The 20,541-nt window shown below is 37.0% G+C and overlaps 1 pseudogene; it reads right to left on the bottom strand.

The window, feature by feature from the left end:
• LOC110305892 overlaps window positions 1-16,469 on the bottom strand; it is a 64,591-nt pseudogene extending 48,122 nt beyond the window's left edge.
• Between the last annotated feature and the right edge of the window lie 4,072 nt (window positions 16,470-20,541).

Below are 20,541 nucleotides of genomic sequence, written 5' to 3'. Positions count from 1 at the left end.
CATCAGTGATATGAAGAATTAAGGATTTACAGAAATTACTACAGGTATGAGGATGTAGTTAAAACAAGACATATGTGATTTGCCTTTACTACTCTATATTTCTTTAACATCTAAGGAAATTATAAAAATAGACCAATATTAGGAGTTGGTTGAAGTTTATCAAAACCTTCAACATTGAGAAAGATTACTTGAAGACTTGTTTTTATGCCTTGGCAGCTCTGAGGTTGGAACTTGTGCTGATGTAGTATCAGAATTACAACACACTGAAAGATTCCAATACCACAAGTAGTTTGAAAATAACTTACAGTCTATGTGTGATGATAAAACATCTGTTTTGATGTTTTACTAGATGTAGACCTAGGAGACACACATCCACCTGTGAGGCAGGTTACAAAAGAAGCTTCATTCAGCAAGGAAGACACCCTTAAAATGGGTAGCACCCTGCACTGTACTGAGGAGGTCTTGGGTTAAACACATAAATTAAAAAAAAAAAAACACGAAGACAAGGAAAAAGAGGGTGTGTGCCTCTGCTTTCTAAGAGTATGCACAATGTGACCAGTATCCTCATAGGACTTCCTTAGTACTTCCAGAGTCCATTCTTTCTCAGTTACCATGCTGATACAGGTATACAACCCTCACACTGTAATCAAAGTAACCCTTCCTCTCTGAGGTTGCCTTTGTTACCTATTTTGTCAGAGTGTAAAGAAAAGTTCCTAGTACACTGTACTTGAAACAGACTGTTACAGAAACCTGTTCTGGTGAGAGAGAAAGACACAAGATACTTATGGGATAATTTAACTCCCTAGAGGGTGTGTAAAGGGACATATGGAAGCATCCCAGTCTACAAAATCTATCTTCAGAGAAGAAAAGAATTTTAACTCGTGATACTTTTGAACTATGGAATAGATTGTCTTTGAATAGTTTGAAATAAAAGCCTCTTTTAGCATATAGGATATTTTAGCAACCTCTCTACTCAATGGTGCTATTTAATATTCTCCCTGTAGCTCTTAGAGAGCTTAAAGTTTCTGAGTTTTAAAGGTAACTATTCACAAAATGTTTGTTTCTTCAAAGACCTATTGGGTTTTTTTGTTTTTTTGTCTTTGTTTAATGTTTCATTTCTCTACCTGTAAAACCATAAGCGATTTATTTATCTGGGTTCCCTTCTAGGCTATTTAATCAATTGCCTAGCCACGTTTAGATCTCAGTACTTCCCTTGGTTCATCCAACGTTTGGACTCTCTAGACTTTCTAATTACAAAGTTTCCTCTATCTCTTCCAAAAGTTCCCAATTTGCCCGACCCCCCTCTGATGTTAATCTTCATTTCTATGGACACCGAGCACACTCTGCCGGGGCCTTGGAGTGGATTCTTTCGAATCCTCCTAGCTAACTTTAAGACATAGACACAGAAATTTCTTACTACAAATTTCTAAAGATAAGTCTTATTGGCTTTTACAACTGGACCTTAGAATATACTTCACACTGCTGATATGTGTCACCAACTCTGGTAAACAGGTCCAAGTGGGTGGGGCCCGCAGGGCTAACTACATCCTTCAAAGATTCTCGGTGAGTAGAACGCCACAAAGAGCGGCACTGTTATTGCTCTTATTCTACCAGAGCACTACTATTAATACAGCCTCAGGGCCCATCAGCCTTTTTGGCAGCCACATTACTGTTGGCTCCTACTGAGATTATTGTCAACTAAATGCCTAAGCCTCTTTCACACATGCTGTTGCTAAGTCATTTTACCGCCACCCCACCCCCATCCCTATCTTTGTGCATTCTGTTTCTGGATCCAGGTGTGGGACTACACCACCATTCTAATCGCATGCAATTATCATAGAGTCAGCCTGTTATTTCTGTCTTTTTGAATTTTTTCCAACCTGTTCCTGCATCTGCTTGTGGGGTGAACGGGAAGTACAGGAATTCTATCGCTTGGTATTTTCTTTCTCCCTCACACCTCGAAGTTGGTGTTCCCAAATCTACCCCATGTCACTGTCAGTTCGCATATAATTTATTGACAAATCTCTTAACCAAGCACAATTTGCAGCAGCCCACAGAAGGAGGAAGAAGGAATGTGCTTCAAGGAAAACAGAGCGGCTGGGCTGTGCCGCTCAGTATCCGGTATGAGGAAATCCTAACAATATGTGAGTTTTGTTGGTCTCCAGCTGAGGATTCAGATAATTGCCGAGAATTTAAGAGTCGATGCTCAGGTAAGCAAAAAGTTTTCAATAGCTTAAAGCAATGAAACTGTTTCTAGACTGCTCACTCAAACTAAAGTGTCCACAAGGTTAAATCCCAAGGAAAATAAAGAGCTCAGAAAAGATGGGAGAACAAGACAGGATAAACACTGTATAATGATTTTGTCACCAAAAAAATGTCACTACCTGCTTAAAATTGTGTAAATATTATGACTGGATGCACTGCAAAGTTTTCATATGAGGTCAGAGATGGAAAACATATTTGAAGAGAAACCAAACTTCTGCTTTTCTTTATCCGTTGACCATATTTTCTCCTTTCTCTCAAGCCTTAGACAAATACTGAGTGACCTAAAAAATGTTAAAGAAAATGAGAATGTTCCATGCCAGATAGTTTTTATCTTCTTCCTCTAACAGCATCCAAGAAACTAAAAAGGGAAAAGTGGAGAGAGGAGGGAGATAATCAGAGTTGATTGTGAATCTGGGAAAAGTCTCAACTATGTATTGAGATTCACAAAATGAAAGAGGAAAGATCACAAGAGAGGAAATGAATAGCCATTTTGCCCATTGCCAGTGCTAGGCTAGGCTCCCCGTTCTTCCAGCTGTGGCGGAGGCTTCAGTTTCATCCTTCAGATCTGAGTTAGATGCAAGCATCTCAGCTGTTGTTCTTTCTGGTGTCTGCCTCTCTTTAGAATATCCTAAAGATAGCATTCTAAGAAAACTCATGGGCAGGCTGAGGAAATTTCTTCAGGGAGGGATGGAACCACCCTCTCTCTGGTAGCAAAGGCTTTTCCACCTGCAAAGTATAAACTATGAAAAATAGAAAAGATTTTTAAGGGAAGAATCAGCAGCCAAAATTCATGGCTTGGCTCTACACAGGAGAGATTCTCTTTCCCTCTGGAAGAGTCTTAGCACAGAGACCCATTGCTGCCTCCTTAAAGGTTTTTTTTTTTTTTTTTTTTTTTTTTTTGCCTAGTGCAGTGCTTTGCTGAATTTGTTTAGTATTTATAGATGAGCCCCCATCTGAGCCAAGAAACACAAAATCTGGTTCACACAGATGTAAGCTGCCATCAGTGTGCAGATGTTGCCTGGTAAGGACTTGTTTGTTCTGTACCTAATACTGTTCTGCTATCTTTTCTCAGGCATTTCAAGAGTCAGTTGAGCTGCGCAGTCTTTGCCATTATGGTAGAACTGGTGTATCTGAGTGTGTAGATCTGCAACATTTCCCTGAACCCCAAGGCTTCTCAGTGAACTAATATGGCAGCCGGCCTCAGTTTGCATTGTGATAAATTCTCCAATGTTGTTGAATCTCTTGCTCCACAGGCCTCTTCTAAATACCAAGGCACTTATCTGACCACTCTAAGGATTGGGGAATTAAACCATTCTATAAACTGGAGAGACACACGTGGGAGGTAGGTTCTCAGCATACTGTAGCACCCACCTGCTCCAAGAACAGGCATTTTCTATTCTTACAACCAGCACTTCCAAGCAAAGACAGAATAAGATAGGGCCGAGGAGAGCTTGTACACGCTGCATAGAGAATAGAACTTATGTAAAATTTGTGGATTAAATAAAAAGTTTTGCTTTCTTTAAAGTTCTCCAGAGGAAAGCCAGAGGTACTATAATCTCCCTTGCTAACTCCTTCCATATCTAAAAGCATTATTCAGAACATTCCTGCTAGGAATATAAGCCCATTTTCCATTGCTAATGAGGCATTCTATATTATACTACTAAGGAGCTGATGTTGGAAAATAAATGTGTCTATGAAGTAACCACATGAAAAAAAAATAAAATTGAAATAAAAATAATTAAATGCAGCCAACTGCTTGAAGCAACCATTTCATCACATGGTTAGAAAAGTATTCAAAAAGCTATCCAAAACCCGTTCCCCTCTGTTACTTCTTGCCCATTGCTCCACCACAATGAGCACTATCAGTTCTGTTGTCTCCATGCATTTCCTTGTTTTGTGGCCAATCCTGAGCTTTGTCCATGGCTAAACTATGTCTTCGTTGGTGCTTATCTGGCTTTATAAATTTATAAACACAGAATAAAGCCTGCACTTGGCCCCAAAGAAAGGTAAATGTGTCAACTGTCTTACTGAAGACTTGGTATCAGAAAAGAGAACAAATTCACCTCACAAAGCCATTGAGTAAACTAGGGGAAAGTGTTACACTGCGGCTGAAGAACTGGGAGATGAGCATTTCCTTCAGTCTTGGACACAGCTCATGACTGTCTATTAACACACATCCACACTTAGGAACAGGGAGAATTGGAGGAAACAAACTGGAATGCATGCAGCTTTCTGTTTATGAAAAGGCAGTGTGATTATTCCAGGTGATCAATATACCAAAGAAATCATGGACTTATGAGTTAGAAAAGCCAATGATTCATTTCATGTTGGCTGGTGTTATTTTATCTGCTCGTTTTACTCTATTTTGATCATACAGGTCACGCTTAGATTTTATATGTAAACCTGGGTAATTACAAAGCATTGCCCTGTACTGCTCCCCCCCCCAATTCTGCTAACATGATAAAGAACAAAATTTGTATCCTGAAATAGTGACCCCATAGGGAATCTCTTAATAATAAAGAAAATCCAGCTGGGGATGAAGACAAGCCAAAGAACATTCGGTTTGTATACATGAGGCCCTCGGTTGGTTTCTCAGTACTGCAAAATATAAAATAAAATAAAATTGGGGAAGAAAATGTGGGTGGATTTCATACTTCATTGTATTTATGTATAAAATTCTCAAGAATGAAAATTTATTTTTAAATTATTAAACAAAAAATGAAAGGCTTTAGGGAAAATGCATGCAAATATACATTTTCATTGTTTAAAAAGTAACTGATACAAATCTTTATCCACTCAAATCACCACCACATTCTAGGCATCTTCTAGTAGTTTCTAGAAACTAAGCTCTCAGATTGTACAGAAGGTTCACTAGACAAAAATGCTTGCTGTATAAAAGTCTGATCTGAGTTCAAATCCGCAGAACCCATATAAAGCTTCACCTGTGTCTAGAATGGGAGGTAGATGCATGGGAGAATCAGTGGAAGCTCCTGGACCACCTATCCTTGAGTACCAAGTAGCAAATAGAAAAGATGCTGTCTCAACCAAGGAGGAAAGCAAGGATCTCAGCCAAGTTTGTCCTTGGACCTCCATATGCATTTGGTAGTGTGTGTGTATTCACACTTACATTTAAATGCACAAACACAAACATGTATACACATACAATAGATTAGCATTCAAATTAAATTCATTGTTATTATTCTGTATATATCTTATTATATGGGCTAGATTTCTAGGAAATAAATGACAATAGTAAGAATTTGGGGAGTAGAAATGGAATGAGAATATCCTAAGCTGTTTCTCAAGCCATTCTTAAATTGTAAAGGCACATTTCTGCAGCCTTATTTAGCACACTATACATACATATGCGCAGACACATACATAGACATAGAAATGAAGCAAAGCGCCACACAACCTAACTGTACTGTATGCAATTCTGGTGCCTTCTGATACTTCCTATTCTTTTCTGCTTTGGTACTGACAACGTATAATGCTAAGTTCTGCAATTATGAAATTTTACAAAAAGTCTTCATCATTTGTGAAACTAAAGTAAGAGATCTGGATGTTTTAAAGAAGACCTATAGCAGTGATCAAATATTCCCCTTGTATGTTTATCACCATCTGGTTTCTCTGTATCACCTTAGAGTTTGATATAATGGAGGTTTTGTATCTATGTTCCCTTCTCTTTGAGTCCTGTGCATTTGAAGACAGCTGCAAAATACATGTTACACTGGCAGACAGTGTAATGTTAACTAACACTGTGCTTGGCTAAGGTGCAGTTTAAATGAATGCTTTGTTACTATCCCAATCTGGTACTCAGAGTACACAAGCCAGGGTGTCACTATCCCTATTACCTTTGCACATCCATTCCCTTGGACTTAGCTATACTTAGCTTGCAATATATTAGCTCACTCTTAGTAGAACTCTAGAAAGCATCTCCAGCAATCTTTAATTCATATGATTAAAAATTCAAAAGAAGCCCTTGTACCAGCTGGTGAACTGCATTTGTAAGCTGTAATTCTGAGTTCAAAACCCAGCAAATTGAAGGTTAGGCTAACAGAATAACAACTGCACTAACCCATGGCAACCAGAATGCTAGACTAGGTGAACTGTTTTATATGTGCTCACATGCAAAAAGATAAACTCAGGATGAACAAACTTATCTCTGAGGAGATCTTGCTTTCTAATTTGACTCTTGGCATAATATCTACAATATGACTTTAAAAAGGAAAGTTAATAAAGCTAGCTGCACAGTTCGTTTGTGTTTACATGAAACAATGTTTTAAAATTAAAAGAAATTTGACACAAATTGTTTCATTGATTTTAACGTAGAGATGAAGAATTGAATTCCTATTTGCAAAGATTAACTTTCAGGAATAAATTTAACATGTTAAAGCAAACTTTTTGTTTCAAAAAACGTCTCTAAATTAAACTGGACCCCAATTATACTACTGAACATCATTAACTATGTAAGCACCTGATGTATACTCACTAACTGTCAGTCAGCTCCTTCACAGAAATAAAATCCCCCAACTCACAAGACTGAGATGTCTCTAGCTTAGTCATCTAGTAATGTGCCCGTGGGAGAGCCATTTATACATCCTGACCTCATTTTTCACACATACAAGAGAAAAATGACAAAATGCTGTCTTCTCTACAAAAGGCCCTTCCCCATAAGATTTTATGCTTCTGCTTTTGTATATAAAATGCTAAGGGACTATATATCTTTATTATGGGTTGACGGGAGACTAAAGGAGAAAGTAGTGGAAAAACTTTCTTCTTTTTTTTTTCTCATTTTCCTCCTCTTTCCTCTGCTTCTTCTTTAGTTTTCTTGTGAGACAGGATCTTGCTAAGTTGTCCATCTAACCTGAGGCTCCCAAGTAGCTAGAATTACAGCTGTGTGCCACGGAGCCAGGTAAATTATCTTTCTTAACTAAATTTGAAATGTTGTTATCCCTCCAGAATCACTTCTTGTGCTGGAAGTGGCGAATACTTCAGGGCCTATGATGAAAATAATACAGATTGTTAATGTCGGTATAGGATATGTAAAGTCAACTCAGAGCCATGCGTGTAGCTATGAAGAGAGCAAAAAATCCTTCCAGTGATGCTCAACTTAGATTCAAAAACTGGGAAAGGCATTGGAAAACGCCAAGTTTTTGCATAAACTGGCACAAGAATGGAATGTCAAAATGCTGATCAGAGTTTTGAATGTTTCCAATAAATATCTAAATCAGGAAAAAAATCATGTCACAAAGATCACTATCAGTCATTCGAGCTGAGCAGTTATAGTAACTCTGCAAAACAAGTTAGTACGACTTGTTTTATTGGGATGCATGCCCTTGCTTATTTGTAGCAGGATCTTCTCTCTAGACAGTATAAAGGTCTATGTGTAGTGGCTCTAACAGGGCAGTTCCTGGGATAAGGAGCTGCAATTGCTATGAAGCATTTGTGCTTCACTTCCTAGGTTCAGAGACTTCTCTTCATTTTCATTTTTTTTCAGATCTGCATAATAGATTCTGATTTATCAAACACAGGTAACAATCAATATTTTAAAAACTAGGCAACAGAAAACCCTAGTCTCCAAGCTTGAATCACTCACTCCATTTATTGTGTGAAGATTGGCACGACTGTAAACTTCTCTAATCTCCAGCTTTGAAATCATTAAAGCTGGGATGACAGCTCATGATATTGCTGTGAATCCGAATGAAGAAATACATATAATGTTTGCCACATTGCAGTGACTCACTGTGTTCTTTATTAGGTCATTTTTTTCAAACATGAACCTCACAGCAATAATTTCTCCTCTCCAGTGGAGAAAATCTCTTATAAAATAAAATCTTCTAAATAATATCTCAATCTTCTAAACATTAAGTACTGGGCACTATGAAAGAAAGGGACTGTTCTTGTCACACATTTCAAAAGAAAGCCAGACTGTGCCATGACTCACGGATCACCAACCAGTACTCAGGAAACATCTGAAGAGAGTACATGAAGACGTCAGCATTAGGGGCCTATAGCCCAGGAAGGAGGAAGGACAGACATTAAATCGCTGTCAGAATACTACAGGGTGCTATAGACTGCAAGGAGTATGTGGTGGGGGGCAGGGTTGAAGGGCTATAGAATGTGACTAAGAATGATAACCTTTATGGAAAGTTTCCAGGAAAATGACAACATTCAATGTGAAAATATCCAAGAGTACAATGTCCCCACAGTGGAAACAGGCAGAACAAAGGCACCATGCTGGAGTGTGCAGCTGTTATTTGTTAGCAAACAAAGAGCTTAGTGACAATGGAGTGACAAAGTCAATAATAAAATAACTAAAGAAATAAGGTCACAGGTAATGAGTGCGATAGATATCACAATGAGTGTGATAGATGCCAACTCACCGAAACTCTGTTATAATGGGACTTGGGCCTTTAAAGTACACAATTTTCTTAGGATTAAGATGGCAGCTCTGGTGCTTTTGGGGCTCAGAATAGGAAGCTGTGGACTAATTCTGAGACCACTTAAATAATCCAAGTGGGGTACCAATAACAGATATAGATATCAGAGATCCTGTGCTGGGCGTCATTGAGAATCTGAGTAAATAATATATTATTAAGAAATAGATTACCATAAATTGAGATGGAAAGGGCAATGGTAAAATAAATTTCAGAAGGCAATACAAAAAATTGGGGTTTGGATGTTAACTCTGAGATATGCAATTAAGAACTATTAATAACTATTCATAGGGTCATAGTCATGAATTAAAGCTTGCCTGGAAAACTAAATGTGGGTCTTTCTAATCAAAAATTTGAAATGATCAATGATACCACTAAAAAAAAAAAATCACAAAACATGGTGAGAATCTACTACAGAAGTGGCAGTAAATAGGAAAGGATGAATCTTGGGAAGAGTCACAGAACCCCGTTCCTTATCACCTAGAAGCTAGCTTTGTGTCATCTGACTCAGGCACTTGATGCTCAAGAGACACATGTACTTCGGATCCATCCAGAATTCTTTGCCTTGTAGCATGGACATTCATTCTGAACCCTCTCATCACCACCAGAGACCTTTCAGTCTCCCAAGAAACACTTAGATGCTCCATTTCCTCAAAGCATCCTTCACTTACCTAAATTTATCCTCTCAAACCTGGAGCCCTTGCCAGGTCTTTCTGCATTGCACAGGTCTCTGTCAGCCACCTTTAGCAGGCTACAAATAGTTGATGACAGCAACTACAGAATTCCCATCAACACCATTATCATAAAAACTTAATAATGTATGAAATTTAATATGTGCCAGGAATACTCTTCAATGTGTTTTAAGTGAAGTCTCAGTAAGTCCCCTAATTCCACTATTCTTATTTTCTAGGTGAGAAAATTAAAATGTGAAGAGCTAATGCTTAATCTGGCTGGAAAATTGCAAAAATAAATTTTGATATTAGATCTCAAACACTCCAAAGACCTTAACAATTTGTCTAGGTATCTTCATGGTATTCATTTTTATTAGACCCTAGTACATAGTAAATAATATGCATGAGTTCTGCTTAAATAGACAAATGATTATCTAATGTCTTTTGCTTCCTTTTGGCAGCTACAGCAAAAATTTTACTTACAGAAATTTATTGACACATTTCTCACTTAATTGGGATTTTGTTACTTTCTTTCTGCAGATTTCTTTTAATGAAATGTGGAGAAATCACAAGAAACAAGACTTGTTTGCATTTCATCTAAGTTGAATATATGGCTGATATACTTCCTTGAGCTCAATGTGTGGTCATTGTTGTTCAGGACACCTTGGGCAGCTACGTGATAGCTGAGAATTTATGATCACAGTGAGGACTAGAGGCCCAGATCGTCTTGAACTTTAAAAGAACGAGATGTATTTTATTACACAGGCAATTCACTTCAGAACCTCCTTTTAATAATATTTTAGAATTAATTTAAAACATAAACCAAACCACAAATTTGTGTTAAGTCTTTACATACATTAGTACCACAAGCATCTTTTTTCCTGTGTGACAAATGCTGGTCTGGGTCCCTTTATTCTGCAGAATTTGTTTTGTGACCTGACTGATGGCTGATAAACCCTATCTTCATTGTAGGCCACAGGGATCATTTTCGAAATACAGGATGGTGTCCTTACACACACGACAGTCTGGGGATACTGTGTATGAATACACCTGATTACTACTTCCATATATTCTTCATCTAACCTTTATAGAATAACTCACTGCGTGACTAGCAGGTCATGATGTGTCAATACCCCAGCATGCTCACTTCTTGAATGAATCATTTCAATGTCTATGCTTGGTATTCAAGATACCCCTGAGAAAGTATGCTTCAGTCACACACTGGGATAGCAGGGATAACTGCCCCTTAAAGGATAACTTCACTTCCTAGGAACTGTCTTTACCATCCTAGACTAATCCTTCTTATACTTTCCCTATAAAATGTTTACTTTCATGTGCTGCTGTCAAGTTTGGCTTCTAGTGGAATGCAGACAAAATCAACAGATTCTGATTACTTAAGTTCCTAATGCAATAGTGAGTCCTCCTGGATATCGCTAGTAGCAGCAGAATACATTTCCCCTCCACTCATTTACATCTCTTCAACTCCAGTGTGCCCCTTTTAACTGCAAGGGTATGTGATCATAGTGGATTTAAGGTGATTATCTGATAGTTCAAATAAATCCTATGGTTAGGGATACCAATAAAGCAAACAAAAGCAAACAGGTATTTCATAAGTTTGACGCTTAGTTCACTCACATGTCAAAGCAGATTCTTACTCTTAAGAGGTAGAAGTCTGCACAGCCCTGTGGTAAGCAGATTGATACATACATTGTAGACATTTCAGACTCTAGAAATGACAATGATTTTCAAAGCTACTAGAATACGAATTGACTTTCATCGAGTACTGTCTAAACTAAGGACTACTGGCCATTAATTCAACAGTCCTTTTTACAAGATTGATTGATATATGTAGTGATGTGAAAGAATAAAAAATTATATTTTGCCAACACTTCCAAAAGCTTTTCTTCACTGAACCCTAATTTCTGGATAACAAAAATTTAACAAGACTCTTGATAGCTATAAGACTTAAACAAAAATTAATTTCTTTTTAAAAATGATTCACAAAATGCTTTTGAGTTTTAATTTTGTTTGGCCAATTGCTTTGCTTATGAGTCAATGCAAACTCCTTAAGGACAGCATTAGCTGGAAGACATAACAGCCCTCAATGTCAATACACTAAGGTAAGAAACTTGGTATTACTTCTGCAGTAGATAGTTCATTTAAGTGAAACTTGTTGGCTAGTCTTCCAGCAGAGAATGACTTGTGTATTTCATTAATCTTATTATATATATATATATATATATATATATATATATTCCATAATATTATATATATTCCATAATATATTATATATATATATACATACATACATACATACATATGTATGTGTATATGTTTTCAAAGAAAATCAGTTGCTCTAAAATATATAACTGTCCAAAACTTAAAATCTATTTCTTTGTGATGCAATTTAGCTTCATATTAATTTTAAGCCTTAGAAACTCCTCAGTGTTAACTGGTACTGTTTCTAATGTGTGTTTTTAGATACGAGGTAAACAATTTACTCTAGTATCAAGGAAACATTAGTTAAGATTTTATTAGAATTCTAAAAATGAATAATAAGTCCAGCCCATGCCTGCTGTAATCACTAAAATAAACTCACTGCTCACACTGCTGTGGCTTAGCTAAGCCCTTCTCTCATTCCATCAGCTGTATGGGGCAGCAGCTGGCCTGTTTTTCAACACCACGGGTATGTTTACTGCAGCCATGTAACTTTGTCTCCAAGGGCTGAGGCTGTTGCTAAGGCCTGGACCACACCTTCCCCCTGCTTACCTAAAGTCCATCAGTCATGGTTTCATAATTGGGCAGTTTGAACAGTGTCAACACAAGGACACAGACAAAAATACACTTTCTGTTTCTCCAGGTGCTGCAGCCTCTGCCCCTGTGGTGACAACTAATCATTCCATTGGACTAAAATGATATACTTTAAAAAACAATGTCCTGGCATTGCTGAGAGTGTTCGTATAAGGCCATGAAGGTCTACACAGCAAGGATTGCACAATAACCCATTAAAATAAACATTTGCAACCACAGATAGCTGGACTGAAATTCTGTTCTGATACAAATAACATCTGGACAACTTTTGTTTGCATCTTCCAGCATAAAACACCCTTGAGAAAAAATAGAAGGCAAGCGAGAAGACAAAAGACGTCTAAAGGTTTTATTATGCTATGGGTGTGGTGCCATAAATACGAGGGGTTCAGGCTGGAGTTGCCAAACCTGAATTTAAACAACATGTTGTTTTTAAAAAATTGTAACACTGCTGAGGCACAATTCCGTTTTCTTACATAATTAATCCCGTGTAAAAGAGAGTGACTGGAAATCATCCAGTGGTTTAAAAATAACTCAATTATTTATAAGCTCCACAGAGCTATAGGATTCCACAGAAAGGAAGAAAGAGGAGCAACTTGGTACCAAGCACATTGTGCAGATTTGGCCCAGGCTTGAAGACATCAGCATCACTAATCTGACAGTACAAGTCTACACAGAGGCCAAGGATGCTGCCATTCCCTTGGATCACAGGCCAAGCTTGTTGGAAGGGGAGGGTTTCATTCTTTGAAATGTACATATAGCTGTTACATATTAGTATCAAGTTACAAATACTGAAAGAAAGAAAGAACTGAATAATGTGAAGGAGGAAGAATAGAAGAAGCAGAGAAGGATTGGATGGAGCCTGAAAATGAATAACTGAGCAAATTTCAAAAGATGCTCAGCATAGGCCATGACTCACACACCACAGTGAATGGACTCTAATTTCTAATATTGTTCTTTGATAGGAAGCAAAATAATTACAAGTTGAAAACTACTAGCAAGTATTACATTCAATATAAAGATAAAGGACTTATCCATAAATAAACCCTTATATAAAGTCATATGTTTGGGGCAGACTCACAGCGAACAAGCATATATTTGTGTCAGCTCCAGCTGGCCATAAAAGCAATGAAAGTTTGTGTTTAGTAATATTAAAATATTGCAAAATGTTTCACAATTATCTCAAGGGTATTTTGCCCTTTACTCAGAGAGGCCTTGTGTAAAGTGGCAATAGTCTCACAGACCTCGCCAGGACTTAGGAGAACTAAGGCCCTTCTGTGACATGCTAGGTGGACTCTACCAAATAATTTGATGCTTCAAATCATTCCTTGTTTTACATCGAAACCCTAAAAGTAGACCTTATTTATTCATATAGTCCAAATCATTTATTGGAGGCATAGTGTGATTAAACTGTATTTTATTTAGCCTTGGAAACAAAAGAGAATATGAGACACAATTTTCTCATTTGTTTACAAGGCTGAAGAAGCACAGTTTTGATGTGCTAATTCCTACGAAAACAACAATAGATGTCAGCTATCTAAACAAAGCAGCGAAGAAATGCATTTCTCAAAAATGTTCCTGCATTTATGGGATCTTGGTTGATGACCAGTTTCAGTAATCCACACTAAAAGAACTTTGCTTCCTGATGGGTTGTGACAGGGAAAATCTTGATGAGATGGCATGAGGGTGTTCCAGAAGCAGGCCATGTTATGGCTATGTCAAACTACTGTTGAGTAAAGTTAGTTGTAGTCAAGGAATTTATAACTAAGAGTTGTGAAAAACTTGTTCAAGCCTTTTGGTCAAGGTATAAGAGATCTATACCTTCCTTGCTCCCTAGCACAAAGGTTACCTTTTTTTTTTTTCCAATACTAATTGGGTTTGATATATTAAATGAATGGCCCTTATGAATACCAGTAGTCCCTGATCCTGTTTGTCCTAGCTTCTCTATCACTATTCCTTTGAAGAGCAAAAGATAGGCCATGTCTGCATTCTGCAACACAATCCTTCTAGAAATAAGCTACAACAATTCTGGCTGCCTAGGTCAGTATGTTGCTAATGCATGTGAGGCAGGAAGGAACCACCAATTGTATTAATATTGAAGGTCCTGTGTGAGCACACCATTACTTGCTCCATTGATTTAACATAATCCTGTCTTATATTAATCTTAAAAGCTTGGTTTGGCCCATGATATCAGATATGAGAGTGCTCATACAATACATAGTTTCTAGATGAGATAGGTAATGTTATATAGGCTTCCCTGGATTTTCTCTCTCTCTTTCTTTCTTTCTTTCTTTCTTTCTTTCTTTCTTTCTTTCTTTCTTTCTTTCTTTCTTTCTTTTCTCTCTCTCTCCCTTTCTTTCTTTCTTTCTTTCTTTCTTTCTTTTCTCTCTCTCTCTCTCTCTCTCTCTCTCTCTCTCTCCCTTTCTTTCTTTCTTTCTTTCTTTCTTTCTTTCTTTCTTTCTTTCTTTCTTTCTTTTTAGTATAGAATAGAGTTTATTTAGGGCATGGGAAGGGGGGTTAAGAGAGTAGTAGAGGCAGAGAAAAGCAGAGAGAAGGAGAGAGTAGAGAAGTGGAGGCCAGCAGTGACCACGTGGAAAGAGGGGGAGGGAATGGGGAGAGAGGGAACACAAGGAGTAAGAGGCAAGAGAGCAAGAGTGTAAGAGAGCTTCCCTGGATTTTCTAAGTGAAATAAAATGGCTTCTATGAGGAAAGGAAGAAAAAAATCTATGCAGAGAGAAGACACAAAGCACTGCATGATATGGGGGAGGAGTATTAGTTTTGTTGGGACTTGAGAATACAATACATGACAGAAGTGTGGGAGAGGCAAGCAAAAAAGGGCAGAAAACAGATTATAAATGATGCTAAGCCAGGAGATTTGTTCTTAAAGCAAAGGGAGGAATACAAAATTTATAAACACTGTGAAGGAATTGGCTAGAAAGGCAATAGAAAAGGATTCCCATTGCTTTTGAAGAAAGAATTAGGCACTGATTTCTATGCTATTTCCTGCTCTCCTCCCACCCCAACCCCAGCAACTGTCCTCTTCTGCTTCTCTTCTGCTAACAATTTGCCAGCATATTTGTAAATCACCCAAAGAAGACACCAATCCTTCCTCTCATCCTAACAAAAATACTGGAAATTTGCTGATTTATACTACAAGTCCAGCCTGTGACTTGACTATATAATACATGGCACACAGTGAGGACAATGCGGTGGTGAGTTCAATCTTGATCTGGACAAACCACGCATTCTTCACCCATCATGACCTGAAACCCACTACTTGCTGCTGCATCTCTCTATTTTACTGCAAATAAGTGCTTGCCTGAACTTTGTGAAGTACTTAGAGTTACACAATTGGGCTTCCTAGGTGAATAAACTTCCTGAAACTTTGTAGGATCAGCAATGGTTCTTTAAAAAATAAATAGCAAGAACAAAGATGATTCCCAGATGACATAGAATCATTATGACCCATGAAGACCACCTGGAATTCTTTAAACTATTTAACTCAATAGCAGCTCTTTGCATGCAGTGTAGCTTGTATTTCCTAAATCTCTCAAGAGATAGCAGCTTGGACACTACCCCTTTGTTTCAGTGGTTTGCCTGCCTTTACAAATTAATTCCCACCTGTAGTCTGAAGCTTCTGTTTATGAAATTATAAGCACTGCTAAAGTCTCTGGGTTAAGAATGGAAACCATTATGCAATTTGGGGATACGGTAGAGGAAAAGGATGGATGAGTCAGACAGTCCTCTTATTCAGTTCTATCTTTAAAGACAAAACGATAAAGAAATGTAATTAATGGCTCCCGAAAGTAGATGAATAAACTGTAGAACTTTTTTTTAAGCCACATGAGAAAAAGAATAGTACAGATACTCGGTGGCCTTTATAATGATTTGCTTCTTCTCTACATGGTTCACTACAGCCAACCAAATAGAAGGTTAAGAGGACCAAGTTAATTACTAGGCAGCATTTTGCTAAGCTCCTAGGCATAAATGGAAGCATGCAAACTCCATTACAAAAAGAAAAGAGGAACACGCATTCAAACTGGAATTTCTGTCATCAAACTAAATTGTCCTAAACTCTCAACCATTTTTACAACAAATGATGTCTTTGATCCACAGTTAGTCAACCACATAATTGCCATTTTCCTCAGTCCTTCGTGTAGTGAAAACTCACTTGACTCACTGTGGGTGAAAACTGTGACCTTCTCTTTCCTGTGCCTGTGTAAGCGACAGCTAAAGAGGCCCTGGCACAGCGAATAATGATGATGTGACGAACTTGAGACTCCATGTCCAACCAAGACATAACTGGGACTATCTTTATTCTTGTGACTAGGACAAACAAACCAAAAAACCAAAAAATGAGCAAAAAAACGTATATAAAGCAAATGTTCTCAGTCATGAACACAAGATCAAGAAGGAGAGTGGTATTTAGAGAGGCAGGCAGAGAAGGACAGGGGTATCACAGTTGCCCTAGATTAGTGTCAATGAGGTGTTTACAGGGAGATATCTAAGTAAGGGAACCAAGATCCAGACAGTAAGGGTAATGAGTGAAGAGGGTGAGGATGAAAGCCTGAAGAGGCACAGTGACTAGAATCTGAAATGAGGACAATGAGAAAAGAACTACACAGAAATAAGTGCAGAAATCCCTAGATAGTCCCCTCCAGCCCTCAGCCAATGGTCTCATCTAGAAGTGTTCTTGAGACCAGGGAATAAAGACCACAAGAGCCGTGGGAACAGCTCTGAGTTCACGACAGCAGACAACAGTGCATGTCTCTTAATGAAAAACTGGAATATATCCTGATTTTTGTCATTCACAGGGCACCTGAGTTGTGGAAATCAGCAACAGACTAAGCAATGTGTCAGTAGCAGCTAACATGCCCCAGAAGATGAGGAGGAATCATATGGTGTTCATGTGATTTGTGTTTGTCAAGATAAAGTTCTCAACTATGTGTTGAAACACAAAAAGTATTTGACACCCAGGAATGTGAATATTACAATGGCTGGCATCTCATCAAATATTAACAGTCATGCCAAGAAAGCAAAGCAATATGGTTTGCAATAGAGATAAAATTTGAGAGCATCAACCCAGAACTTCATAGTGATTGACTATGTGACAGAATGAACAAATAAGGGCATTAATATAAATGTATAATTGTAGAAACTAGATGAGATGCAGAAAATAGTATTTTTAAAATATCAAAGCCAAAATTTGTAAAAATAAAATCATTAATATCTGGGGAAAACTTCCATTGGATGGAGTAAATATAGGTAAGGTGTTATGGAATTAAAATATAATGATCATGAAGACATGATGATTAAAAGCAAAACACTTGAGAGAAACAAACATGGTTTTAAAAGCAAGGCAAATGAGGCAGTTGTGGATCCTTTCTGAGTGGCCCATTAGCTGTTCAAGTCACTGAAATGTCTAAAGGTTTTTTTTTTAATGTATGAAAAGACTATTAGCCTGGAGGAAATGTCTAAGAAATAGAAAGTCATAAGCATAAGAAATTATAATGCTAACCATTGAAAACATATCACATAAACCAGATAGGAAGGGAAGTTTTTTAAAACATCTATAATGTTATCTTAATTTTAGATGTAGAGATGTAAGGGTTAAAAAAAAGAATGACACAAAGAATTATCAAGAAAAAAAATGGCATTTCATAGCGATAATGTCATCAATTCACCCAGGAAATATGAAAATCCTAAACTTTGGTGTTATAAGTAACATAAAGTGAAAACTAACATGCAAATAAGTAAATTCAGATAAGGTGCCACGCTTTCCCATTCATTCTGGGAAACTAGCATCAACCAGACACAAAAGTCAGCACCATTTCAAAAAAGGTTCATGTTGAGACGTTCTCGATCAGGACATCAATGCAGAAAGTATGAATGAAATATAAGAAACTGAGATGACACAGTATAAAAGCATGATGGTGGTATATAATAACCAAGAGGGGCTTATCTAAGTGACACATGACTGGTCATCTTTTAACAATCAAACTATGTAATTTACCATTAATAGACTCCAAAAGAACAAATATACAATCTCTCTCTCACAACCATGAATACAAATATACACGAAGATACACAGAGAAAGGGAAGGGGAGGAAGAGGGAGAGAAGGGGGCAGAGAGAGGGAGAATAAAGCAACAAAATTTAAAGTTCATTCCAGAATGAAACCTTAGGAAGTGGCTGTTGTGTAGTAATCTGTCTTGAAAGACTCGAAGCCAAAAATTATGTCAAGATAAATGATCGAGCTAGGGTGAAAACTGAAGTTATCTTCTTTAATTAGGAACAAGATATGATGTTTGCTCACACCACTTCTATAGTACATAGTCTCCAGCAAATTAATACACAAAGCAGTAATAAAATCATTCAGCTCAGAAGTAGAGAACGAAACCTGACCTTAGCCTTAGATATATGAACTCTTACTGATTGTTTCAAAAGAGCTCCCAAATGTGCTAGTTGACAATACTGATGTTTACCGCCTCAATGACTATAATATACTAATTATCAAGAAACAACCTGAAATTAAAAAAAAAAAGAAAACTCAAACAAACAAAGACATTTACAGGACTGAGCTCATAGCTCAGAGGTAGAACATACCTAGGGCATTCTGTACTTTAGGCTACATTCACTGGACAGTAAAAAATAAAAGGACCATGTAGCATAGACATATACAATTCTTAGAAAATACATTCTGATGAAAGTGTGACAGCTGTCTATCACAGGCTATGGAATGACACTGAATGAAGACCTTACCGGGCACAAAGATGAAAAGTTCATTGGTTAAAAAGTCAACAATTAAAGTATTGATTTTTCACACTACTCTAAATATTTAATGCAATTAAAACAAAGTCCTAGTAAGTAACTACAATATCATGCATAAATGTAGAGGGACTAGAAAATCCAAAACAATATTATAAAAGGAAAACAAATTTTAGAGCAACAATGTCTAGTATCAAACCAGAATGACTTGGCAACAAGCACACAAAAATATTATTATAAAAACAGACAAATTTACAAATGCAACAGAATGTAAAGAAATTTATTGGAGATGGTTTAATAGATTATGCTGAAACAGTTGAATATTAGCAAGAAAAAGTCAACAATCCTTATCTTAGGCCATAAATTAAAAATCCAACTCTGCTGGATCATAAACCATAGCATGTAGTAGGTAACTAAAATCATCTAGATGAAAGTCTGTGTGACATCAGAATCAGATTCGGCAAATAACTTTGGACTATCTAATTATATTCTCTGTGTGTGTGTGTTTATAATGTATACAAACATGGTAATAACAGCATGATTCTATAAAGAAAAAGAAAAATTACAATTAACATCATCAAAACTGCAATTTTCTGCTCATGTATTGGCAATATTAACACATTAAGAAGAAATCTGTACACTGAGAGAGTGCAGCCATTAAACAATATCTGATGTTATTCAGAATATATATAAATAAATCTTGAGTACTCACCAATTAAACAGATAACCAGGACGAAACAGTCAAAAATTAAATAAATGACAAGCATGATAATTAACAGATATTTCTAAGTAATCATGAAGAAATTCAAAGCAAAGCAGGAATGGTTATTACTATGCAACTCAAAGGATGAGGTTGAAAATACTGACCACATCAAGTGTTGGTGAAGTTTTGGAGGGACTAGAACTCTCACATCTGCTGATAGGAATGAACGATGGACCACAGTTGAGAACTACAGCAATTATATAAAAAGGTAAACATATACATGCGGTTGAATATAGCCTCTCTTTCCACTTTTATTTCTTTGCTGAAGGTAAACATCTGTGTACAGGTGCTCAGAGAAGCTTTACTTCTGGTTAATCAAACTAGAAACCACCTAAATGCAACAAGGGTAAAGACACGGACATTATAATAAGGACATAGAATAAAGTGTTACCAAGCAACAAAATAAATTATTGGCGTACAACACAATTGAATCTTAAGATATTTTTGGTAATAGAAAGAACCCAGATTTTAAGTTCTAGAAAATTCAAAATAATCTATAGCCAAAGGAAGACGATTTCTGGTTGACTGAAACAGTAATACCAAAGGACAAAAGGAAGAACAATAGGAACACATTAGGAAGTGAGGGTGAGGATTTATAAATAATGGTGAGAGTTTCATTGGTGACCATAGGTCAAAAATCATCAAATTTTATATTTTCAATATGGGTGAACCTCACTTATATTATATCTCAGTAACACTGCTAACATTAAGCATATGAGCATCATCAGTTCAGAATGCTTAATGCTTTATTTTCTATAGGGTTGCTTTCTACATATTTGATAATAATTTAAAAATTATGAATCTTTATGATGAATGGAAAAGTTATA

The sequence above is a fragment of the Mus caroli genome, chromosome 2 (assembly GCF_900094665.2).
Source record: "Mus caroli chromosome 2, CAROLI_EIJ_v1.1, whole genome shotgun sequence".
Classification (NCBI taxonomy): Eukaryota; Metazoa; Chordata; class Mammalia; order Rodentia; family Muridae; genus Mus; species Mus caroli.
This window is presented reverse-complemented; position numbering and strand designations above follow the sequence as displayed.